Below are 27,409 nucleotides of genomic sequence, written 5' to 3'. Positions count from 1 at the left end.
CTTAAAATCTATTCAATTCATATCTATCAGAAATCCTGTTCATGGATGTATTGTTGTGTTGTATCAAATTTTTCAAATGTATGAGGAAGCCTTAAAAAGTGATCATTTTTTGGACATCAGGAAAATCAAATTGAAATTACATACATCACAAGAAAATGTTTCTATTGCAGTGCTCATTCTACAATTTAATTTGGTGTTGGTTAAAATGAATATGCCAAGTTGTTAGGTCGCAGAGTCTTTGGAGAGAGTGATTTACCCCCTTGCAATTTACAATTGATTATGTGCTCAGCAGGCATCTGACTAAACATAATTCTTTTTTTTATGCTTCATTGCAGTGTTTAATTTGTAAATCAAAACTGTTGTTACAATGCTCTGGTCACAGCCTCATTACTCCTGGAGGGACTGAGTTTATGAGAAGCACATTTCTGCTTGGTTGGGGATATGAAAACCTACTGCGAGACTGTTGGAAAAAAGAAAGCAGCACTTAAGTAGCCTGAATTGAAACCAAACATCTGACCTGAATACGCTTTCTACCAATACTGGATGTGAGAATAAAGAAATGTTCTGTCCTCCAGTTCTGACATCCCTCCCCTCCAAGGGACACCCATTAAACTAATCCATAAGAGGAAAGCTACAATAATTTTGTAGGTCACCAGCACTCCAGGATTGCAATGCTGCAGTTGTAACTCATTCAAGCTCAACTGGTGTGTCACACAATATATGTAACTGTGTAACATCTTGAGCTGTGGAAGGTCTTTGATGGTTGCAGTTTGCCACTCAACCCTTATTTTAGCCAATGAACAGGTTTGGATCAGACAGACAATACTCAAAACTTACAGAACCAACAAAATGTTTATTTAGTCATTGACAAAATGTGGACAAAGCCAGCTTAAGCTGCCCAACCCTAATTGACCCCCAGAAGGCGCTGTTGAATCTCCTCCTGGAATATAGTTGAACAGCCGTTTCAGAGGGCAGGCAAGACTCAAAAATATGGTGTACATCAGATTGGGAAAGGATGGCAGATTTCCTTCCTTCAAAAATATTAGTGAACCTGAAGGGTTTTTACAGCACATTTTCACAAGACTTGGTCATTTTTAATTAAACTAGCATTTTTTTGTTTCTTTACTTAACTATAGTTCTTAGCTGCTGTGGAGGGACACCCATTTCGAGACCATCGTTCCTGGCTTCTGGATTACTAATCCAGTAAACTAACCACTATTCGACCATAATGTATAAAACAATAAAGATATTAAAATACTGTATTCTGCAGTGTAGAAGAGGCTTTTGGGTATATCATGCCAAATTCAAAGAATTATCCAATTGGTCTCTCTCCTGCCCTTTTTCTGTAGCCACATAAATAATTTCCCTTTTGAACTTTTTAAACAAATCCCATTTGAATGTTACTATCAAACATGTTTCTACCATCCACTCAGACAGCAATTCAAATCTTACTCAAGTTATGAGTTTAAAACAAAATCTGCAAAAGCAGCATTGGAATCAATACAATTTGGGCAATGAGGCAGGATGTTGGAATGAAATTGGATCTTGAGTGCCAGAGCACACAGCTACAACTATGATTCGAATTTTAACCTGACCTGCCTGTGTGATTCAGCAGTCATGAATGGTGACAGACAATAAAGCTGCACAACATCATGATTAGAAAAGCAAAATACTGCTGGAGGTGTAAAATAGGACAGAAAGTGCTGGAGAAACTCAGCAGTTCTGGCAGCATCTGTGGGGAGAGAAACAGTTAATACTTTGAGTCTGATCTGACTCACAAATGCAGGCACTTGATTAGTTTCATCAACATAACATTAATCTTATTGTTACAAATTGATGCATCACAAAGCTAGTTTTAAACATGAAATAAACCATTGGAAATCATTCTTGGATTTAATATTTTGTTATTTATTCCTCAATTGATAGTCTGGATTTGATGCTAATTCTGTCATTGAATAGGGTCCTGGATAAGATAAATATTATTAGCAAGTTTCAAAATATTTTTGGAAAACAAAGATTTGTTATAAAGAATGATTATTCTTCATTTTTATTGTGTATGCAACTGCACACATGCCAAGGAGCATAATCAATGGACCAGATTGTGGCTGTGTAGTTCTGGAACAGTTATGAATGGTGGCAGACAATTTATGAATAATACAGGACTGAGGGACTGTCTTTCACCTCTTGAGTCTGTGCTGGCTCTTTGCAAGGATTCAGCTGTTTCCTTCCCATCTCCCCTTGCTGTCACTACTCCCTCCACCACCGGCCCACAGACCACCCACCCACCCACTCTTTTTCCATATGCCTGCAGTCTATTACATTTTCAATTTCTTTTATTCATTTTGTTTTTGAAGACTTTGTTTCCATCTCACTCTTGGACAGTACATTCCAGACCCTATCAGGTCATCTTTGGATTTTTTGTCAATCACCTTAAATCTGCGCCTTCTAATCCATCAGTTAATGAAAGTAACGGGCAACTTTTATTCTCATGCTTATTACAGAGGTGGGCATATTAAGGAGAGGGTCTTCTGCATATGGGCAGTTAGCTTTTCTTGTGCAATTTACTTCTCAGCTCTTGACATATCCGTGTGTGTAAATCCTGCCCTCTCCTGGGAATTTCCAGGCTCCAACATCCAGCCACCATATTGAAAATGCACCTGGACTACATTTCACTCTCTGTCTACCATGAACATCACTTAATCTCTGTTATCATCCCCATCCATTCTTGGAGGTCTGAGAGACCAAGTCATAGAGTTTTTACAGCAGTGAAAAAAGGCCCTTTGGCTTCGTGCCTGTGTGGGTCATGAAGTATCTAGCTATTCTAATTCCATTTTCCAGCATTCGGCTCACAGCCTTGTGTGCTCTAGCATTTTATTTAAATGCTTCTCTCCAGAGGTTCTCCTGAATACTGCCTAGGAGAAAAGTCCTTTTCCCTTCGTCTCACAAACCTGATTGAGTTTTTTGATGAAGTAACAAAGAGGATTGATGAGGGCAGAGCGGCAGATGTGATCTATGGGCTTCAGTAAGGCATTTGACAAGGCTCCCCATGGGAAAATCTCATGGAATACACAGAACTACCATTTGGATACAGAACTTACATCAAAGGTAGAAGACAGAGGGTGGTGGTGGAGGGTTGTTTTTCAGACTGGAGGCCTGTGACCAGTGGAGTGCCACAAGGATCTGTGCTGGGTCCACTACTTTTCATCATTTATATAAATGATTTGGATGTGACCATAAGAGGTATAGTTAGTAAGTTTGCAGATGACACCAAAATTGGAGGTGTAGTGGACAGCGAAGAAGATTACCTCAGATTACAATGGTATCCTGATCAGATGGGCCAAGGGGCTAAGAAGTGGCAGATGGAGTTTAATTTAGATAAATGCCAATTGCTGCATTTTGGGAAAGCAAATCTTAGCAGGACTTAGCACTTAATGGTCAGGTACTGGGGAGTGTGGCTGAAAAAAGAGATCTTAGAGTGCAGGTTCATAGCTCCTTGAAAGTAGAGTTGCAGATAGATAGGATAGTGAAGAAGGCATTTGGTATGCTTTCCTTTATTGGTCAGAGAATTGAGTACAGGAGTTGGGAGGTCATGTTGCGGCTGTACAGGTCATTGGTTCGCATCTCATCTCCGCAAACCTTGACACCGTCCTGTCCTCCTTAGTCCAAGAACTCCCCACCTACGTTCGGGACACCACCCATGCCCTCCATCTGCTCCATGATTTTCGCTTCCCCGGTCCCCAACGCCTTATTTTCACCATGGACATCCAGTCCCTGTACACCTCCATCCCCCATCACGAAGGACTCAAAGCCCTCCGCTTCTTTCTTTCCCGCTGTACCGACCAGCACCCTTCCACTGACACCCTCCTTCGACTGACTGAACTGGTCCTCACCCTGAACAACTTCTCTTTCCAATCCTCCCACTTCCTCCAAACGAAAGGAGTAGCCATGGGCACCCGCATGGGCCCCAGCTATGCCTGCCTCTTCGTAGGATATGTGGAACAATCCATCTTCCGCAACTACACTGGCCCCACCCCCCACCTTTTCCTCCGCTACATCGATGACTGTATCGGCGCCGCCTCGTGCTCCCACGAGGAGGTTGAACAGTTCATCCACTTCACCAACACCTTCCACCCCGACCTCAAATTCACCTGGACAGTCTCAGATTCCTCCCTCCCCCTCCTCGACCTTTCTATTTCTATCTCAGGCGACCGAATCAACACGGACATCTACTACAAACCGACCGACTCCCACAGCTACCTGGACTACACCTCCTCCCATCCTGCCCCCTGTAAAAACGCCATCCCATTCTCCCAATTCCTTCGACTCCGCCGCATCTGCTCCCAGGAGGACCAGTTCCAAAAACGCACAACCCAGATGGCCTCCTTCTTCAAGGACCGCAATTTCCCCCCCGACGTGGTCGACGATGCCCTCCACAGCATCTCTTCCACTTCCCGCTCCTCCGCCCTTGAACCCCGCCCCTCCAACCGCCACCAGGACAGAACCCCACTGGTCCTCACCTACCACCCCACCAATCTCCATGTACAGCGCATCATCCGCCGTCATTTCCGCTACCTCCAAACGGACCCCACCACCAAGGATATATTTCCCTCCCCTCCCCTATCAGCATTCCGTAAAGACCACTCCCTCCGTGACTCCCTCATCAGATCCACACCCCCCACCAACCCAACCTCCACTCCCGGCACCTTCCCCTGCAACCGCAGAAGGTGCAAGACTTGCGCCCACACCTCCCCCCCTCACCTCCCTCCAAGGCCCCAAAGGAAACTTCCATATCCGCCACAGATTCACCTGCACCTCCACACATATCATCTATTGCATCCTCTGCACCCGATGTGGCCTCCTCTATATTGGGGAGACAGGCCGGCTACTTGCGGAGCGTTTCAGAGAACACCTCTGGGACACCCGGACCAACCAACCCAACCACCCTGTAGCTCAACATTTCAATTCCCCCTCCCACTCCACCAAGGATATGCAGGTCTTTGGACTCCTCCATCGTCAGACCACAACAAAACGACGGTTGGAGGAAGAACGCCTCATCTTCCGGCTAGGAACCCTCCAACCACAAGGGATGAACTCGGATTTCACCAGTTTCCTCATTTCCCCTCCCCCCACCCTGTCTCAGTCAAATCCATCAAATTCAGCACCGCCTTCCTAACCTGCAATCTTCTTCCCGACCTCTCCGCCCCCACCCCAGTCTGACCTATCACCCTCACCTTGACCTCTTTCCACCTATCACATTTCCGACGCCCCTCCCCCAAGTCCCTCCTCCCTACCTTTTATCTTAGCCTGCTGGACAAACTTTCCTCATTCCTGAAGAAGGGCTTATGCCCGAAACGTCAATTCTCCTGTTCCCTGGATGCTGCCTGACCTGCTGCGCTTTTCCAGCAACACATTTCCAGCTCTGATCTCCAGCATCTGCAGACCTCACTTTCTCCTCAGGACATTGGTTAGGCCACTGTTGGAATATTGCGTGCAATTCTGGTCTCCTTCCTATTGGAAAGATGTTATGAAACTTGAAAGGGTTCAGAAAAGATTTACAAGGATGTTGCCAGGATTGGCGGATTTGAGCTATAGGGAGAGGTTGAATAGGCTAGGGCTGTTTTCCATGGAGTTTTGGAGGCTGGGGCGTGACTTTATAGAGGTTTATAAAATCATGAGGGGCATGGATGGGATAAATAGACAAAGTCTTTTCACTGGGATGGGGGTGGGGGTGGGGGGCCCAGAACTAGAGGGCATAGGTGTAGGGTGAAAGGGGAAAGATATAAAAGAGACCTAAGGGGTAACTTTGACATGTATGGAATGAGCTGCCAGAAGAAGTGGTGGAGGCTGGTACAATTGCAACATTTAAAAGGCATCTGATTGGGTATATGAATAGGAAGGGTTTGGAGGGATATGGGCTGAGTGCTGGCAGGTGGGACTAGATTGGGTTGGGATATCTGGTTGGCATGGATGAGTTGGACCGAAGGGTCTGTTTCCGTGCTATACATCTATATGACTTTATGACTCAATGATTTGTGACAAGAGACCATGATGATGGCAGTCTGGACAGAGATGGCTGCAGAGGTCACCCATCAAGGGCAGCTGAAGAGAACCTAACTACAATGTCAAAAGAAGAAGAATGATCTGCTGCAGAATGTAACACTTCAGGGTCCGATGAGTGTGAGTCACCATTGTAAGGTTGCCACGTCAGGGAGTTTTCACAAAGGGTGCCACGCATCTCCATCAGATATCTCCTTTGCAGTCAATATCTCTCATGCCACTGCAGCTCTGAACTGCTGTCACCCGTGGTACCTCTTCTCACATGGTGTTCTGCCAATGTTCACACCATCAGCTCACTGACCTTTCATCCCAACTTGGAGAATGCATACATCTGATAGCTTTTCACCAACTGCTTGCATGAGACAAGGACACAACCACAGAAGATGGTGTTTTGGCTTGAGCCCCGTTTGGGTTGAGCCCAATGAGTGGATGCGTTCAACCCCGTTTGCTTGAACCAGTCATGTTTGCTGGCATCAGTCAGTGTGACTGCTTTGCTTGGACAGTCTATTGGCCCAGTTAAGCTTCACTCTTTGCATTGTGAGTATTAAACAGCAACAAACTATACCACAAATGACTAAGGTTTTTCATGAACTTATGATCATGGAGTGGCTTCACCCATAACCCTGTCAGCATTTATGCAAAGACATGGCTTGTTTTGAAGACAGGAAGTTGCTGAAGAGCTTAGAAGAAGAGGTCCACCAGGTATATCTTCATAAATATCATTTGATTGGTAAACATGTATTTCCTGTTTTTGGTTAATAGCAGTGTGCCCAACCATCTTGGGTAAATGGGTATTTGTGGGTGCAACACAGGTTAGGCAAGATTCTTGACCTATCTGAAAGATTCTGAGAACTTAATGCTCAACCTTTAAACCACTGGCAGGAAACAGAGATTTTGCCTCCCAGTCAATCATATTCCACAGCTTGGCTTTATAAAAGATCCAGGCAAGCAGAGAAAATTCCACCCGTTTTGATTTATTTATCCAAAATCCTTCCTTCATGATGTTGAAAATCACACTAACTTTTGGAGTATTGCACCTTCTTCAGGTAGTTAGTGGAGTAGGATTATAGGACACAGAATTTATCACAAATGATCATAGTGTCATACACTGATGCAATATGATACTCCACTACCTGACAAAGGAGCAGCGCTCCGAAAGCTTGTACTTCCAAATAAACCTGTTGGACTATAACCTAGAGTTGTGTGATATTAACTTTGTCCATCCCAGTCCAACACTGGTATCCCCACATCGTGATGTTAAACAACTTTCTGACTTTTCTGCTCTATGGAGTCCACACCTAGTTTCAATCTATTGTATAATTATAATCCCTTGTCCATTAACTTATTCTGACAAATCCCTTCCACATTATTTCTCTAGTCTTCACACCCTACTGGAAATGTGGTGCCCAGAATTTGGCAAAATGACCTTATGGTCTTATGGTCTAGCTTTAGCTCTAGCTTAGACTTATCTTATGTTTCATTTGGTTTCAGCACAATTCCCTGGCTTGTGTACACTGCCTCTGTTTGTAAAGCCCAGATCTCATATGTCTTCTTAACTGCTTTGTTAATCTGTCCTGTGACCTTCAAAGATTTAGGTACAAATACCTGTAGGTCTCTCTGTTCTTCAGTCTGGTAACATTCAGTTTGTACTGTCTTTCTTCACACTTCCATATGGTAAATTTCATCTCTCGTTGCAGCTTGCCTACGTGCTCCAGAACTCTGTTGTTATTCTCTCACCCTTTAAAACACTTCTGACCTCTGCGTCAATAGCAAATCTGGAAAATTTATAGATCATCAGATCATGATCATGGAATCCCTCCAGTGTGGAAGCAGGCCATTCAGCCCATTCAGTCCACACCAACCCTCTGAAGGACATCCTACTATACCTATCCTATAACCATGATTATCCCATGGCTAATTGACAAATCTGTGGACACAATGGGAAATTCAGCATGGTCAATCCACCCAAGCCACACATCTTGGAGTGTGGGAGGAAACCCAAGCACCCAAAGGAAACCCACGCAGACATGGGGAGAACATGTGAACTCCAGACAAACTGAAGATGGAATTGACCCCAGGTCCCTGGTGCTGTGAGGCAGCAGTTCTAACCACTGAGCCACTATGCTGTCCTGCACTCTTAAATCCAATGAAATTGTGGGAAATGTGGAGAACCAACAACAGAAGGAATCCCTATAAACATCCGTATTTGTGGTGTTGGTGGAACCTAATATATAAATGCGTAAGGTGTGTGTGTGTGTGTGTGTTGCATTGTGCATGCTTCCATGCACCTGTGTCTTCACAAGGTCTGAGGTATCTCATTTTAATGTGCTAAACTGTGATTTAATGTTAGCTGAGTTATAGCTGCTAATGAGATGGTTGTTTATTGGAAATTGCAGTATGAAGACATTTATTGCCAAATGATTAAATAATAGGTTTTTCTGTCAGCAAATCAGGAAGCGAAGCTATAAAGATAGACCAGGGCAAAGTTGTCTAGACAGAGGAACAACATCAAATTTTTAAAATAAGTTTTTTGTTCTCTTTGCTACAGTGGCAGGAAATAAGATTTTTGACGTCAGTCAAAATATATTGCTCCAATTAGCTACACCCCTGGAGAGAAAAAAATTGGTGAGAAGCTTCAAACAGTAAAAGTAGGCAGGGGGTTGAGGTGTTGGGAATTCAAGCTTGCTGAAGAAGCATTTTACTGCTGTCCTATTGACACAAGATTCATCACGTGCTGAGGTGACTTTGGCATGTGCTCATAAGTTGACAGAAATGATTCATTTCTTTAGGTTCTTCACTAAAGAAAGATGTCAAACAGATGTTTGTTAAATAATGATCTAACAGCCATGTATTTGTGTAAATGATTTAATCCACCTATTACATATGTATGTGGTGTGTATATAAATATATACACAAAATATAATATTTTGCATATATGAAATACATACACTTTATGTATGCAAAATATTACCTGTTAAAGGGCACATATACACACAGCTGCACAAACATATATGCCTCAGTATATTAACTGCAGAAAGAGCTCCTTTTATTCCGTTTCAATCAATCATCATTGATCTCCAGGAGGGTTACTTAAACATTTCCATTAATATTTCAAAGTGTACAAATCCATGTTTGTTTTGCTTGAAAGTAGCCCAATTTGAAATGGCTTTGTTCAAAATTTACAGAGATCTGATGTTAATGACTGTACACATTTATCAAATGGCTAAATGAATGATTGCGCTGATCAAAAGTACAGTACAAATGACACTGCAAAATGATGGATTATGTGCAGATTTTTCTCCTGCTCTCCTTTCTGTCCCAGTCTTCTTTTTGAGTCATACTCTGCTTTCAACTGAGGGTAAGTAGCCAGTCTTCTCCTTATCCTACTTCAGGGCTCCTGGGAGGGACGAGTGAAGGAAACTGTCTATCTTGTTCCTCTAGGACTCCATTGAGTCTCAGTGAGTATTTCCTCATTGATTGAGAACAGAAACTCCTGCACCTTATTTCTGGCATTTACCTGCATCCCACTCCTCCAGGGAATAGTGTCCCCTTAGACAGTTCCTTTGAATATAAATATGATTGTTCACTTTCTCGACTGTTGTTGTCTCAGGTGTCGTGCCCTCTTCCCCTTAAGAGTGTAGACAGTCTACCTTTTCCAACATTTTGATATTACCATCAGGAGCCAGCTATATATGGTTTCTGTTCATCCTTCCACGTTAGTCACACTTTCTAGCACCACGCTGGGGAAGGTGTCAGCAGGTCTTAGGAATCTCAAGTTTCTGCAGTGGTACAAGAGGACGTTGATGAAGAGGATCTCCTCTCTGAGTTCGATTCTATCCTCGGACAACTGTATGTGTGGAATTTGCACATTCTCCCAGTGTCTGTGTGGTGAACAGGTTTCCTGCCACAGTCCCAAAGATGTGCAAGTTAGGTGGATTCACCATGGTAAATTGCCCATGGTGCCTGGGGATGTGCAGGCTAGGTGGTTTATAACATGAGAAATGTAGGGTGACAAGGATAGGATGGGGGGTGTGTCTGGTTGGGATGCTCTTCAAATGATCAGTGTGGACTCAATGGGCCAAATGACCTGCTTCTACACTGTAGGGATTCTATGATTCCTCCGGTCTATATCTCATGATTTACCTGGGTAGGCCTTTTGATGGCATGCCTGAATCCAGGCCTGTTCTATCCTTTCATGATCCTTGCTGCCTAATGGCATGACAACAGTATTTGGAATTCATTGCTGGATACTGGAAGGTGCCTCTTAATCTTAGTACATTGTATAGTGATCCAGTCACATAACAGGAAGATTAGTCATTGTCATTGGTCATTGGTCCTTTTTGAAATTCAGCACATCCCAAAAAAACCATCACAGGCAATTCAATGATTCTGAGATGTAGTTATTGTTATAACGTAACAAATACAGCAAGCCAATTTGTACACAGGAAGCTCTCAGAATGTGATGAAGTTCCAGGTTATCATTTTTGTGATGTTGGTTGAGGGATAAATATTGGCCTCAGGTCACCAATGAGAATTCACCCACTCTTCTCTGAAATGGTGCTGTGGAATCTTTTACCAGTCACTTCAGAAGTTAAGGCCTAATGGTTTTGACCTTCTGACAGTGATCTCCCCAGTGCACTTTAAGACCCCCTTGCACTTTCCTGAATGATCACTGGACATAACTCCAGGACTGTATTCACTCCAGAACAATGAGCAAATTGAGTGAGCAGCACCCACATATGACTGACCAGACCGCTGACCACTCCTCGACTGAGAAGATGTGATTCCACTGACTGCTGGCCCCATAGGATGGTCAGTTCCTGATTGTAATTGGACAGATCCCCTGACAGTGAATGTCCCATGCAGAATACTGCCTGTGGCCCAGCCCCTGGACTGTGCCAATGACTGTCAGTACGAAGATTTCCAGACCGACAGTGCTCCCTCACTGACTGGGCTGAGGACTGGCCCGCAGCCAGTTTCCAACATGAGCATTTGCTTGAATAAACCTGCAAAGTGTTTGCTGCACAGGCAGCTGGCATGAACTGGAGGTGTTAGATTAGCATCTTGGAGTTCTGCACAGCAAGACAACCACCCCCCAACCCTCGACTGATCCCTACTGGCAAGCAGCCTGCTTGTGTGTCTGTGCAAAAGAGCTCATTAATACAGCAATAGTAACGGCCTTTAGGCTCTGGCTGAAGTGCTAAGAGGAATAACAAAGAAAGGCAATGCAAGGATGCTGAAACATGCAGGTAGACATTAAGTGAGTTAGTGCTAAGGGAGAAGGTAAGGGGCTGAGGAGCTCTGTCCCACAGCTCCCACCCACAGTGTCCTTGCTGCAGCTTTTCAATGCTAGTTACAAGTAGGCCATGCAAATTAGCTCAGTGCTTCCGAAAAGACTTACAAGTTGACTAAAGAAGTGTCATGTTAGTCATGAAGGTTAGTAAATGTTGGATGACTACTGAGGAAGACTACTGAGGAAGGGGAAGCTCATGAATCATGCCTTGCGATGCTGAGCAACATGGCTCCTCACAGCCAGCAGTAAGTGAGCTGAAGTCCCAGGTCCTCATTCTGATTTTCAGGTCAAGAATTCTTGTTTGGTAAAATTGGAAGCTGAATATTAATGAGGTGAGTAGTGGCATTAATAAAATGCATAACCAGCAATAATCGCCCTTAATTAGCAACCCGCTGTCGCCTAGTGAGAAACTATTATCCTCTGATTTTTCTCTTTCAGTCACAACTGCTCTGGACATATCTTTTGTCTGTTTGTTTGCTCCATCTCCATTCTCTTTGCCCTTAGAGGATTAATTCTTCAGTCATTCAATGTCTCATGTTCCAGCCTATCACAGACCTGCCTTTAGCCCTTCACCCACACACTCTTTACTCAAAAGCCACTCAAGATGTCCAACTTTTCCTGGTACTGATGACAAATCACAGCTATGAAAAAAGATCTGTTGCCTTCCCTCTCTGCTGATGCTGTCATGATCTGCTGAGTATCTCCACCATTTTCTGTTATCATTATTATTATTATTATTATTGTAGACAAAGGTAATACTTTGAATGGAGTTGGAGGCTTGGGAGGGAGATGCAGTATAAAGTGTTCACGTTAACATGTAAGCAAAATAATCTATACAAGTAGAGATTCAAGATCACCTGACTGCTTGAACTAATAGGAGATTCTTCCAGGCAGATCCCTCACGTGAAGCCTTCTCCAGTATATAGTGAGAAGATAATGATCAATAACAGGTTACATTTGCTGACAGCCAGATCTCCCACAGTCTCACAGATCTCCCACAGTCCCACAGATCAACCTCCATCCAAGCAAAACCAAGCTACAGCCCCCAGTGGTGATAACAAAATTATACCCAGTGCACAGCTTGATCATCTCATCTACCACTTATGCTTTAAGCTTCAAAGCAGTTCCTGATAAAGCATTTATTGGAATAGTTCATTGAAGAGTTTAATTTACTTATTTCAGCTCCAGGACATCTCTACAGGAGTTCTTCAGGGTAGTGACCTAGGCACAACCATCTTCAGCTGTTCCATCAATGATCTTCTCTCCATCATAAAATCAGAAGAGCGATATGTTTGATAATGAATGCACAATGTTCAGCACCATTCGCAACTCCCCAGACACCGAAGAAGTCATGTTCAGGTAGAGCAAGATGTGGACAATATCCAGACTTTGGATGACAAGTAGCAAATGGCATGCACACTACACAAGTGCCAAACAGAATCTAACCAATGCTATAACATTCAATAGTGTAACTGTACTGAATCCCCCACTATCAAAATCCTGGAGTGAACATTGACCAGAACCCGAACAAGACCATCCATATCAGTACCATTCCTGAGAAACCGCTAAGTATCACTTTTGTCACATTTCATGAACCTTCTGTGAGGCCTAGTGGGTTTGCTCTAGCTTTCAGTCCTGACTCACTACACACCACTTGCCATGACAGCCTGATCTGAAGCCAGCCTGATTCTTCCACTTGTTGTGGTAAAAGTACTTGCACTGTGGAGATACCCCTGAGATCCCTAACCCTAGTGCCATATTTAAGAATGTGTTACACACCTGGCCAAACGCTGTAAGTCTGGAGCCAAATCCTGTACAACCAGAAACAATTGTCCTAGCCATGCAGATAAGAGGAAATTGACTCCCGTTTTGTGAACAGACACTTGGAGGTCCTGGTGGACAGGGTGGTATAGAGAAGGGATATCCTCTTCTCCCAGGCTCAGTAGTGGAGGCCATGCCAGTTTGGTCTGAGGAGGCCACCCATGTTAGTGTGGTCTCCATGGTCTGGAGAAGTGGCAGTACTGCTGAATCGAGGTCACTGACCTTCTCTGCTCTGTCAGGACAGATGTCACAATATTCTCTCTGTTACTGCACATTCACTCAATCTCTCTTCCCCACCTGTAGCAAAACTGACAGCTGGGGCACCCATTTTGAATTCACTCACTCTCTGTTTGTCTGACTCCAGGAAAAAGTGGTGCTAGGATGGGTGGCAGAGGACCTAATATTTGGCTGCTCACCCCGTATGAAGAGAGGATCTTGGCCCTCGGTGGTGAGGGCCAAAACTGCTCTTGTAGAGATGCAGAAACCTCTATGTGCCGGAGACTTAATACAAAGCATTGTCCATTGCTGTGCTACTCTCCCATGAGCCCAACTCTGAATGTCTTCCTGACACGGCACATTTATCCCTGTCCTTGACATATTCTCTCTCTCTCTCTCTCTCTCTCTCTCTCTCTCTCTCTCTCTCTCTCTCTCTCTCTCTCTCTCTCTCACAGGTATGTGTGGCATTATCAGGGTCTCCATTCTGAACAGAGTGGTGCCACAAGGCATGACGTCCCCACCTCTGAGGATGATGGGACTGATCTCTCAGATGATTCACCAACAGGGCTGCCACCTGCTATCTCCATCAGCTCAGAGACTGGCACCTTGGTTGGTATGTTCTCTAGTCCCAGTCAGGAGCACCTGCTAGTGAACATCTCACTGCCTTTCTTCAGCTGGTGTAGGAAGAAATGCCCCAAGTCACTGACACTCCCAAGTCAGTGGGAGGTCAGATACCCATTCAGCCCCAGGCAGGAGAAGGCCCCATGGTGTCATTCATTCCTAACTCTACTGACTTGCACAGGCAGATGCAGGATCAGCAGGCAGGCTGGTCAGAGGCATTGAGCAAGCTGTCACAAAGGCTGCTGGACTACAGCAACACCATTGGGACCCTGCTTCTGCCAGGGTGCACCTGCCTCTGGACAGGACATACTCAGAAAATCTGAGTCCTCCAGATACAAATGCTTCAAGTGTTGTCCAACAGAAACTGCAAAGCCAAGGGACACCACTATAGGGGAGGTTTCCTCCACCCCAGCTGCCGACCCCAGGACTGCACTATGATGTAGTGGGAGGGAAAGAAAGGAGACTTTCTGAGGAACACAGACAACACGAGTGACACTTCAGTGCAAATCTGTATTCACAATTGTCAACAAAAATAGACATCGCTGGGGAAACTCGACAGGCAGCATCTGTGGAGAGACCATGCAGAGTGAACGATTCAGGTCCCTTCTTCAGAGATGCATTTGTAAATGTATGGTCACTTTTCAACATCAGGTGTGTGAATGAGTCTGTCAAGAAGCAACTGCAACATTCGATGTGTCAGCTGCCCTGTGGTAGAATATTTCATTTTTATGTAAGGCTGTCAAATGACAGGGAGGCCATTTGGTCCTTTCACCTGTGCTCGTTCTACGGAAGAAAAATTTTAGGAATTTCACCAGGGGTAATTTCAGTTACTGTTACCTCATAAGTCATCCCAGAATGAGGAAGTGGAACCAATGTCTAGATTAGAGTGGTGCTGGAAAAGCACAGCAGATCAGGCAGCATCCGAAGAGCAAGAGAATCAATGTCTCGGGCAAAAGCCCTTTATCTGGAATGGAGAGATAAATGTGGGTGGGGAGAAGGTAGCAAAGAGTACAATAGGTGAACGGGGGTGGGGATGGAGGTGATAGATCAGAGAGGAGGGTGGGGGAAGGTCGCAAAGAGTACAGTAGGTGAATGGGAGTGGGGATGGAGATGATAGGTCAGAGGGGAGGGTGGAGTGGATAGCTGGGAAGGGAGATTGACAGGTAGGACAGATCATGAGGACAGTGCTGAGCTGGAAGTTAGGAACCTGGGGTAAGGTGGGGGGAGGGGAAATGAGGAAACTGGTGAAGTCCACATTGATGCCCTGGGGTTGAAATGTTCCGAGGCGGAAGATGAGGCGTTCTTCCTCCAGGCATTGGGTGGTGAGGGAGCGGCGGTGAAGGAGGCCCAGGACCTCCATGTCCTCGGCAGAGTGGGAGAGGGAGTTGAAATGTTGGGCCCCAGGGCGGTGTGGTTGATTGGTGCGGGTGTCCTGGAGATGTTCCCTAAAGCGCTCTGCTAGGTGGCGTCCAGTCTCCCCAATATAGAGGAGACTGCATCGGGAGGAACGGATACAATAAATGGTATTGGTGGATGTGCAGGTAAAATTTTGATGGATGTGGAAGACTCCTTTAGGGCCTTGGATGGAGGTGAGGGAGGAGGTGTGGGCGCCGGTTTTTCAATTCCTGCGGTGGAAGGGGAAGGTGCCAGGATGGGAGGGTGGGTTGTAGGGGGGCGTGGACCTGACCAGGTAGTCACAGAGGGAGCGGTCTTTGGGGAAGCCAGAAATGGGTGGGGAGGGAAATATATCCCTGGTGGTGGAGTCCGTTTGGAGGTGGCAGAAATGTCGGCAGATGATTTGGTTTATGCGAAGGTTGGTAGGGTGGAAGGTGAGGACCAGGGGCGTTCTGTCCCTGTTACGGTTGGAGGGGTGGGGTTTGAGGGAGGAGGTGCGGGATGTGGATGAGATGCGTTGGAGGGTGTCTTCAACCACGTGGGAAGGGAAATTGCGGTCTCTAAAGAAGGAGGCCATCTGCTGTGTTCTGTGGTGGAACCGCTCCTCCTGGGAGCAGATACGGCGGAGGAATTGGGAATACAGGATGGCATTTTTGAAGGAGGTAGGGTGGGAAGAGGTGTAATCCAGGTAGCTGTGGGAGTCGGTGGGTTTGTAAAAAATGTCAGTGTCAAGTCGGTCATCATTTAATGGAGATAGAGAGGTCCAGGAAGGGGAGGGAGGTGTCAGAGATGGTCCAGGTGAATTTAAGATCGGGGTGGAATTTGTTGGTGAAGCTGATGAACTGCTCAATCTCCTCGCGGGAGCACGAGGTGGTGCCGATGCAGTCATCAATGTAACGGAGGAAGAAGTGGGGAGTGGTGCCGGTGTAATTACGGAAGATGGACTGTACTACCTAGCCGACAAAGAGACAGGCATAGCTGGGGCCCATACGGGTGCCTATGACTACTCCTTTGATCTGGAGGAAGTAGGAGGATTCGAAGGAGAAATTGTTGAGGGTGAGCACCGGTTCAGCCAAACAAATGAGAGTGTCAGTGGAAGGATACTGTTGGGGACATCAGGAGAGGAAGAAAAGGAGAGCTTGGAGACCCTGGTCATGGCGAATGGAGGTGTAGAGGGATTAGATGTCCATGATGAAGATGAGGCATTGGGGGCTGGGAAAACAGAAGTCTTGGAGGACGTGGAGGGCATGGGTGATGTCTTGAACATATGTGGGGAGTTCCTGGACTGGGGGGATAGGACAATATCGAGGTAGGTGGAGATGAGTTCGGTGTGGCAGGAGCAGGCTGAGACAATGGGTCGGCCAGGGTGGTCAGGATTGTGGATCTTGGGAAGGAGGTAGAATCGGGCGGTGCAGGATTCCCGAACTATGAGGTAGGAGCTTGTGGGTGGGAGATCCCTGAGGTGATGAGATTGGGTATGGTCTGGGAAATGATGGTTTGGTGATGGGGGGAGTGGGGTCATGGTCAAGGGGATGGTAGGAGGAGGTGTCCTCAAGTTGGCACCTGGCTTCAGCGGTGTAGATGTCAGTGCGCCAGACTACCACTGCACTCCCTCACCATCAAGCCAGCAGATAAAGGTCGGGATTGGAGCAGAGGGAGTGGAGGGCAGTGCGTTGTGTGGGTGAGAGGTTGGAGTGGGGGAGGGGGGTAGACAGGTTGAGGCGGTTAATGTCTCAGCGGCAGTTGGAAATGAAGAGGTCGAGGGCGGGTAGTAGGCCAGCACGTGGTGTCCAGGTGGATGGAGTGTGTTGGAGGTTGGTGAAGGGATCCTCGGAAAGTGGGCGGGAGTCCTGACTGTGAAAGTAAGCTCAGAGGCGGAGGCGGTGGAAGAAGTGTTCGATGTCACGGTGTGTATTAAATTCATTGATGCGTGGGTGGAGGAGGATGAAGGTGAGTCCTTTGCTGAGGACTGATCATTTGTCCTCAGTGAGGGGGAGGCCTGGGGAGATAGTGAAAACTCGGCAGGGCTGGAGCTAGGACCTGGTGTGGATGTGGAGCTGGGAGTGGGGGTGGAGCCTGTAACTGGAGTGGGTGTGGTGGTTGGGGGAATGGGGGTGGAGTCATGAGCAGGGTGATATTCCCCTCAGGGTTCTGTGAAGCAGGGATGGTGACAGTGGGATCTGTGGGGAACGTGGTACCAATGGCCTGTTGAAGATGCTCTGGGATCTCCCAAAGTGGAGAAGTTTTCTCCACTCCCCCATTATTTTGACAGTAACTAATTCAATTCACTTTCAATGTTTCTTGCCTTGTTTTCTGGGCAATAAAAAATCATCAAAAATCCAAAAGCTAAACAAATGAGTCCTGCATGACAGGAATCTTCTGTGTAGTATGTCACCATATGAATGGGTCTGCAGATCTCTGGAATGAGGTGCCATACTTTAATCCCTTAGTGAGTTTGAGCTACTTTTTTGCTTTGCCTTTGTGCTCAGCAGAGGCACATGGGGAGCTAAATTAGTGAAAAACCCAGTTAGAACAGGAACATTTCAGACCCTTGAGCCTGTGCTATAAGTTGTGAAATCATTGCTGATTGAAACTTCACTTTCATTTACTCGTCTTTGCTCAAAGTCTCTTGGACACATTGTTTAACAAAATAAAACTACTGGTCTCACTCCTGACAACTCCGGTTGTGCCAGAATTCACAAGCTTCTCAGAGTGAGATTTCCAGAAATCTCTCCAGATGCTGGAACATGCTCAAAATGCTCAAAACAGAAAATGCTGCCAATTAGCAGTGACAATAGCATATGTACGGAGAGAAAGATTTCAGAGAACTAACCTTTCATTAAGTCTTGTTCTTCAGCAGCATAATCTGCAAATGTCTGGTGTTTTCTTCCACTTTTTCACTCTGAGCTGACTGAACCTGGATACATTAACTAACTGCCTGATTCTTACTGTGGGGTAAAAACAATGACTGCAGATGCTGGAAACCAGATTCTGGAGTAGTGGTGCTGGAAGAGCACAGCAATTCAGGCAGCATCCGAGGACAGGCAAAATCGACGTTTCGGGCAAAAGCCCTTCATCAGGAATAAAGGCAGAGAGCCTGAAGCATGGAGAGATAAGCTAGAGGAGGGTGGGGGTGGGGAGAGAGTAGCATAGAGTACAATAGGTCAGTGGGGAAGGAGATGAAGGTGATAGGTCAGGGAAGAGAGGGTGGAGTGGATAGGTGGAAAAGGAGCTAGGCAGGTCAGACAAGTCCGGACAAGTCGAGTTGCTGGAGGTTAGAAACTAGGATGAGGTGGGGGAAGGGGAAATGAGGAAACTGTTGAAATCCACATTGATGCCCTGGGGTTGAAGTGTTCCGAGGCAGATGATGAGGCGTTCTTCCTCCAGGCGTCTGGTGGTGAGGGAGCGGCGGTGGAGGAGGCCCAGCACCTCCACTTCCAGCACCACTAATCCAGAATCTGATTCTTACTGTATTAACATGAACATTTGACAGTAACTGTGTAGACAGAAATGGAGTCAATGTATTGAGGTGAATATGACTCCTCTTCAAAGATGGAGTTAAATGTGGTTGGGTAGAACATAGAACAATACAGGCCCTTCGGCCCCCGATGTTGTGGCGAACATTTATCTTAATCTAGGATCAACCTAACCTACGCACTCCTCAATTTACTGCTGTCCATGTGCTTCTTCAACAGTTGCTTAAATGTCCCTAATGTCTCTGACTCTTCTACCACTGCTGGCAAAGCTTTCTATGCACCCAGCAGTCTCTGTACAAATGAACTTACCCCTTATAACTTCCTCTAATCACCTTAAAATTATGACCCCTCGTGACAGCCATTTCTGCCCTGTGGACTTTTCCCTAGCAATATACTCTATCTGCTTCTCATTACCTTGTACACCTCTATCAAGTCACCTCGCTTCCTTCTTCTGTCCAGTGTGAAACTCAGCCTGTTATTTCTACTGTCACCTTGTTATTTTCCCATCTTGTCACCTCCAAGGAGGTCAAGCAAATTGAGACCAGAAGCTGATTCAGGCATGTGTCAATCTGTCTTTTGCAAATCTGGAAACCATTGTTGTTCCTTATTTAAAAAAGCTGAGATTTGTTCATATTTGGATGTTGGAAATCATCCCTTTGGGAATTTGCAAGTGTCAATCAATGCCTCTTTAATTTCAATGTTGCAACCATCTCTCAGCAAAGACAAAATTAAAATAACAAAACCTTAACTAAAGCCAGTGTTAAAATGCACCCATTAATCTTCTTTGTCCCAAGTTTCTTTTCAAAACAGCCCTGATTTTTGTTATGGTAATGTCCTCCTTTCATTTGCAGCAATTGCTTTGTCATTTGTTATTTTCAAATTCCTCCTTTGCCGACACTGTTCTATTAAACTGCACCTAGATGGCAATGGACTCTGCAAGTATTTCTTCGCCAGTTTTTCTCTCCCGCTGCAAACGTATATAATGTTGGGAGAGTTATCAGGCTTTGTGTTAAGAGTAGGGAGACTTGTTCGATGGCATAATTGACTCTGGGGAGTCAGTTCAGAGGAGTCTGTTGCCATTTTACTATTACTGCCACACGATCTTCATGAACTGTTGCCATTTTTCAAACATTTAATCAGGAGGGGGGCCTGCATTTTTCTTTCCAGTCAGAAAATGTTCCCTCTCTCTTTAGGACTGACCAAAACAAAGGCGAGAAACTCTCAAGCTTAGCAAAATAGTTTTAATTTGATCATAAGATTTGAGAATCTCTAATCTCAGAATCCAGTTTTATTGTAGCCTAAATTCAGAACACAAATATTTTTTGTTAATGATTTTCAATGGGATCGAATTTGTGTTTTTGGGTCTTGGGGTGTGGGGCGGGGGGTGTGGGTGATTGAATGTGGTGGAAGAGAGTAATGGGATGGAGTGGTGGGCAGTTTGAAGTCAAATTAAATTATATTTTACTGACTCACACCACGTTCAATCTGAAAATATAATCAAACTTAATATCGTATTACCCTGTGTACTAATAAGTTATTAGATTAGATTCCCTACAGTGTGGAAACAGGCCCTTCAGCCCAACAAGTTCACCCCAACCCTCCGAAGAGTAACCCACCCAGACCCATTTTCCTCTGAATGATGCACCTAGCACTATGGGCAATTTAGCATGACCAATTCACCTAACCTGCACAGTTTTAGACTGTGGGAGGAAACTGGAGCACACGGAGGAAACCCACACAGACACGGGGAGAATGTGCAAACTCCACACAGTCTCCAGAGGCTGGAATAGAACTTGGGACTCTGGTGCTGTGAGGCAGCAGTGCTAACCACTGAGCCAGGAACAATTTTATACAGATTGGCTTTAAACTTACTAAAGGGATTTTTAATCAAAGCTGACTCCTGATATATGTGTTCCTTAATTTAAACAAAAAAATCTCTGCCTATTGATATACTGTGCAGTATTGCTTTTTTCTGACATTTTAACTGGTTACAAGATATTTTTTAAAATAACTCCAGTGTGGGGCCAACTCCCACAATATAGGGACAACAGCATTGGTTTTGTTGCTTCAGTCTTTATTTTTATGGTCTCATTTTCTCTTCTCTTCACTCAGGGATAGAATTTAGGTAGGGTATCCACCGGATCCATCAACACAGACCACTCTCTTTGAACTACCACGTGCTTACCTGAGGGGTAGAGGGGCAGGTGAGAAGGCTATTTTGATGCCATAATAATGGTGCCTTGCTTGATACCATGATTACTCATGGTGGGGGTTTGGAGCGGAGGCATTCGGTGGCTCACTGTCTGTGGCCCAAGTGAGATGGTTATATAGTCAATTGATTCTCACTTAATGAGCTCCTCCTGCACCCAGTTGGGTTTTATTACTTTACCTGTGATAGAGGAGGTGTTTGCCAAGTCTCCAGGTTGCCAGTTTAAACCGGAGGCCAGCTACCTTGACCAAGTTGAGAGATATTGTTGCCACCTGTTCAGGCACCCTCTGCTCATTAGAGGCTCACCATCCCCTCACCTTGTGCTCAGGTATTTCTCTTGTCATGCAACCCTTCACCCCATTTCCTGCCCTGGCCATGGCAGGGAGTTGAGAGCCTCAGATTGTCAGGCTGCACAAGGCTACAGACGTTTCTGAACCCAGTCTGAAAGAACTTCAACAGTGTGTGATAAGTCTAATTCAGGAATGAAAAGGTTAAAATAGTTGGCTGTTTTGAAATAACAGGGATTATGCAAAACTGAAACAGTCAGCAAAAATGCATTTTGAATGCGGAAACCTCATTAATTCTGTCCACAACTGATCAATTAATTCCAGTAAATCAGCAACCATTGCTTTTGTTTAAAACACATAAATGGCACCACCTTAGAAAGTGATCCTCCCAACCCTCCCCATGATAGTGAATGGTGTTAAATGACTGTGCAACTGGATTGGACCTAGTTTCCTGAACTAGTTATTGACCAGTTAATCAAACCAAGAGTATATAAACAAATGGGCTGTTATCATTTGGCTTACTGACATGATAGCCTGACCTATGAATGTTTCTTTCTTTGTCCATTTCATGAATCATTAGCTTGTGTGAAGTGAGTGTTCCTACTGTAAGATTGTGAAAATTAGGATAAATGGAAATGATTTGACCTCTAGCTAGCTTATTGACTGTGTGTTAGTACCATTCACTACCTAGATTACAGCTGCTGGTAATTGCAATGGAGAAATGGGTGTTCTCAGTATAATGGATGATTGTTTCAGCATTTGTATGGGAGCAGACCAATGAGCAGGCTCAATGAGCGTTGAACTGAATGCTGTGCGGACATTACTCTGTTTCCCAGCCTCAAACATTTGATAGCGAGAAACATTTTCAAGACTCTGGAGTTTATTTTAGTTAAGTGTGAAATATTGCATTTTGGTAAGGCAAATCAGGGCAGGACTTATACACTTAATGATAGGGTCCTGGGGAGTGTGGCCAAACAAGGAAACCTTAGGATGCAGGTTCATAGTTCCTTGAAAGTGGAGTTCACAGGTACACAGGGTAGTGAGGAAGGTGTTTGTTATGCTTGTCTTTATTGGTTAGGGCATTGAGTATACGAGTTGGAATGTCATGCTGTGGCTGTGGAAATTATTGGGTAGGCCAGTTTTGGAATACTGTGTCAAGTGTGGTCTCTCTTTTATAATAGAGATGTTGATAAACTCGAATTGCTTCAGAAAAGATTTACAAGGATGGGGGTTGTCAGGGCAGGAGGGTTTGAGCTGCAGGGAGAGGCTGAATAGTCTGGAGCTATTTTCCCTGAAACTTCGGAGGCTGAGGAGTGACCTTGAAGAGGTTTAAAAAATCATGAGGGAATGAACAGAGTGAATATTCAAGGTATTTTTCCCAAGGTAGGGGAGTCCAAAGCTACAGGTTATAGGTTTAAGGGGAAAGATATAAAAGGGACCCGGGGGTAACTTTTTCATGCAGAGGTGATGCATGTATGGAATAAGCTGCTAGAGGAATAGAGTCATAGAGATGTACAGCACGAAAACAGACCCTTCATTCTAACTCGTCCATGCTGACCAGATATCCTAACCTAATCTAGTCCCATTTGCCAGCACTTGGCCCATATCCCTCTAAAGTGAGGACTGCAGATGCTGGAGGTTAGAGTCAAGATTAGAGTGGTGCTGGAAATGTACAGCAGGTCAGGTGGCATCTGAGGAGCAGAAAAATCGCATTTCAGGCAGGAGCCCTTAATCAGGAATTCCGCTGGAAGCCTCGGGGTTGGAGAGATAAATGGGAGTGGGGTGGGGCTGGAGGTAAGGTAGCTGAGAGTGCAATAGGTGGATGGAGGAAGGGGTAAAGGTGATAGGTCAGAGAGGAGGGTGGAGAGGATGAGTGGGAAGGAAGATTGGTAGATGGGACAGGTCATGAGGAATATGCCAAGCGGGAAGTTTGGAAATGGGTAAGGTGGGGAGAGGGGAAATGAGAAAACTGGTGAAGTCCACATTGATGCCCTGGGATTGAAGGGTTTCGAGGCAGAAAATGAGGCGTTCTTCCTCCAGGTGTCGGATGGTGAGTAAGTGGCAGTGGTGGAGGCCCAGGACTTGCATGTCCTCAATAGAGTAGTAGGAGGAGTTGAAATGTTCAGCCACGGGGTGGTGGGTTTGATTAGTGCGGGTGTCATGGAGATGTTCCCTGAAGCGCTCTGCAAGAAGGCATCCAGTCTCCCCGATGTAGAGGAGACCGCATCGGGAGCAATGGATGCAATAAATGACATTTGTGGAAGAGCAGGTGAAACTTTGATGGATGTGGAAATCTCCTTTGAGGCGTTGGATGGAGGTGAGAGGGGAGGTGTGGGTGCAGGTTTTGCAATTCCTGCGGTGGCAGGGGAGGATGCCAGGAGGGGAGGGTGGGTTGTTGGGGAGCGTGGACCAGACCAGGTAGTCACGGAGGGAACGGTTTTTGCGGAAGGCAGATAGGGGTCATAGAGTCATAGAGATGTGGGGAGGGAAATATAGCCCTGGTGGTGGGGTCCGTTTGTAGGTGGTGAAAATGTTGGTGGATGACGCGGTTTATGTGGAGGTTGGTGGGGTGGAAGGGGAGGACCAGGGGTGTTCTGTCCTTGTTGCGGTTGGAGGGGTGAGATTTGAAGGCAGGATGTGGATGAGATGCATTGGAGGGTATCTTCAACCACATGGGAGGGGAAATTACTGTCTTTAAAGAAGGCTTTATCCCTCTAAGTTGAAGGGCGTCTTCTCAGATGCTGCCTGACCTGCTGTTCTTTTCCAGCAACACACTTTCAACTCTGATCTCTAGCATCTGCAGACCTCACTGTCTCCACATCTCTCTAAAACCTTGCTATTCATATATCCATCCAGATGCCTTTTAAATGTTATAATTATACCAGCCTCCACCACTTCCTCTGGGTTGCCCTTGGGTCCCTTTCATATTTTTCCCCTCTCACCCGAAACCTATGCCCTCTCGTTCTGGATTTGCCTGACCCCAGGGCAAAGACCTTGTCTATTTATCATATCCATGACCCTCATGGTTTTGTAAACCTTTATAAGGTCACCCCTCACTAAACACCTCCTTCACTATCCTATCTACCTGTGACTCCACTTTCAAGGAGCTATGAACCTGCACTCCAAGGTCTCTTTGTTCAACAACACTCCCTAGGACCTTACCATTAAGTATATAAGTCCTGCAAAGATTTGCTTTCCCAAAATGCAGCACCTCGCATTTATCTGAATTAAACTCCATCTGCCACTTCTCAGCCCATTGGCCCATCTGGTCAAGATCCTGTTGTAATCTGAGGTAACCCTCTTCGCTGTCCACTACACCTCCAATTTTGGTGTCATCTGCAAACTTACTAACTGTACCTCTTATGCTCGCATCCAAATCATTTATGTAAATGACAAAAGGTAGAGGGCCCAGCACCGATCCTTGTGGCACTCCACTGGTCACAGATCTCCTGTCTGAAAAACAACCCACCACCACCACCCTCTGTCTTCTACCTTTGGGCCAGTTCTGTATCCGAATGGCTCGTTCTGCCAGTGTTCCGTGAGATCTAAGCTGCTAATCAGTCTCCCATGGGGAACCTTGTCGAACGCCATACTGAAGTCCATATAGATCACATCTACCACTCTACCCTCATCAATCCTTTTTGTTACTTCTTCAAAAAACTCAATCAAGTTTGAGACATGATTTCCCACGCACAAAGCCATGTTGACCATTCCTAATCAGTCCTTGCCTTTCCAAAAACATGTACATCCTGTCCCTCAGGATTCCCTCCAACAACTTGTCCACCACTGACATCAGGCTCACTGGCCTATAGTTCCCTCGCTTGTCTTTACCACCCTTCTTAAACAGTGGCACTATGTTAGCCAATCTCCAGTCTTCCGGCACCTCCCCTGTGACTATCGATGATACAAATATCTCAGCAAGAGGCCCAGCAATCACTTCTCTAGCTTCCCACAGAGTTCTAGAGTACACCTGATCAGGTCCTGGGGATTTATCCACCTTTATGCGTTTCAAGACATCAAACACTTCCTCCTCTGTAATATGGACATTTTGCATGGTGTCATCATCTATTTACTGATCACGATCCCGTTGTACTCTGTTAACCTTCTTCACTGTCCATGACACCTCCAATTTTGGTATCATCTGCAAATTTACAAACTGTACCTCCTATGTTCACATCCAAATCATTTACATAAAAGACAAAAAGTGGTGGACCCAGCATTGACCCTTGTGGCACTCTACTGGTCACAGTCTGAAAAGTAACCCTCCACCACTACCCTCTGTCTTCTACCTTCGAGTCAGTTCTATATCCAAGTAGTTAGTTCTCCCTGTATTCCATGAGACCTAACCTTGCTAACCAGTCTCCCATGGGGAACCTTGTCAAATGCCTTACTGAAGTCCATTTATATCCTGATGAAGGGTTTTTGCCTGAAATGTCGAGTCTTCTGTTCCTCGGGTGCTGCCTGACCTGCTGTGCTTTTCCAGCACAACACTCTCGACTCTATGTAGATCACGTCCACCACTCTGCCCTCATCGATCCTCTTTGTTACTTCTTCAAAAATCTCAATGAAGTTCATGAGGCATGATTTCCCACACATAAAGCTGTGCTGACTATCCATAATCAATTGGTGCAGACTGGTACAATTGCAACATTTCAAAGTCATCTGGATGGGTATATGAATAGGAAGGGTTTACAGCATATAGGCCAAGTGCTGGCAAATGAGACTAGTTTAATTTGGGATATCTGGTCAGCATAGATGAGTTGGACCGAAGGGTCCATTTGCTGTGCTGTATGACTCATCTCATTCTCTGACCCCTCAGACCTTCAGAAACCTGTTTGGTTTCTTTGCAAAAAATTACTATTGCAATAGGGCCCTGTTTTAGGATCTTGGAGCAACTTTGCAATGATGGCATGATGGAGTCCCTCATTGGGTATAAAAACATGGTGTGGGAGGAATTCAGGCAGGAGAAAAATGTAGAGAGCTAGTTGGAAGCCTAAAGTCTTGCCATGTAAGTGTTAGAAATATTCAGTACAGACCAGCTAACATTGGGCAGCAAGATTTACAGAATAGTCTTTTAAAAATGTAACAGTAAAATGGTGTTTCTCTGAACATCATGTGTTGTAATATTTAGTCTTAAAATGTAATAAAGACAGCTCTTTACTTTACCTTCTCCTTTAGCATGTTGTCTCGAATCCAAAACTCTTGGATGTTAGCACAAAGCCAAACAGTAATAAAGTTCTGCGTTTTTTAAAGTTATTTTCAATCCCCAAATTTTGGTCCCTGTGAGTAAAGTACATGAATTTCTGCTGAATTAAGATTTTCAGCCTCATGACTAAACAAAATTCAAATGCAGCCTGCATTGCTGTACTGAGAGAATGCTGCATTGTTACAAGAACCTGCTTTCAGATTAGATTTAAACTGAGGCCTTACCTAGCCTCATGTGTGGATGTAAAAATTCCCCTGGCATTATTTAATGAACTATGCTAACCTCTTCCTACTTTGATTAGCACGTTGCTAAAACACCTTTGGAAACAGAATAATTAGGAATTCACCCGGTTTCTATTTGTGAAATCACCTACTGGCACCTGCAGGACACAAGTGTCTGCTCTCAGGAAGCATGTCATTTCCTGTAGCGTGCTTTGGAATGTGCTGAGAAAACAAGACACATTACAGAGATCCAAAGCAGTCCATTTCAGAGCATCTCCGACTTTCATGAAAAGGAAGGCTAAGGTATTCCACTTCTGTACTCAACGTCCTCCGTTTTCCCTCCATTTGGTGTTACAGGCAGAAGGTTGGTATTGGAGAAAAACTGGAGACCATGACTTTCATCAGTGCTGGCAGTTAGACAACATGTCTTTGTTACATCCAAATTTGCCAACTTCAATGTTGTTCTGGTCAGTGTCCCAACCTTGCTCTCTCTGAATTCTTGAACTCATCCAAAGCTCTGGTTCTTATATCTTTCCTGGCATGATATCCCATTCATCCATCACTGTTGTCCCACTTATCTACATTGATTCACAGAATCACAGAATTA

General features: G+C 45.2%; 1 protein-coding gene across 2 annotated transcripts in view; it reads left to right on the top strand.

The window, feature by feature from the left end:
- The window catches only part of LOC122540177 (ephrin type-A receptor 8), a 530,533-nt gene that overhangs the window by 39,228 nt on the left and 463,896 nt on the right, over positions 1-27,409 (top strand). The gene's annotated exons all lie outside the window — the stretch shown is intronic.

The sequence above is a fragment of the Chiloscyllium plagiosum genome, unplaced genomic scaffold (genome assembly GCF_037043375.1).
Source record: "Chiloscyllium plagiosum isolate Xiang-an unplaced genomic scaffold, Cpla_swu_hap1 HiC_scaffold_37, whole genome shotgun sequence".
Lineage (NCBI taxonomy): Eukaryota > Metazoa > Chordata > Chondrichthyes > Orectolobiformes > Hemiscylliidae > Chiloscyllium > Chiloscyllium plagiosum.
The sequence above is the reverse complement of the archived record's forward strand: the minus strand, read 5'-3'. Positions and strand labels throughout refer to the sequence as shown.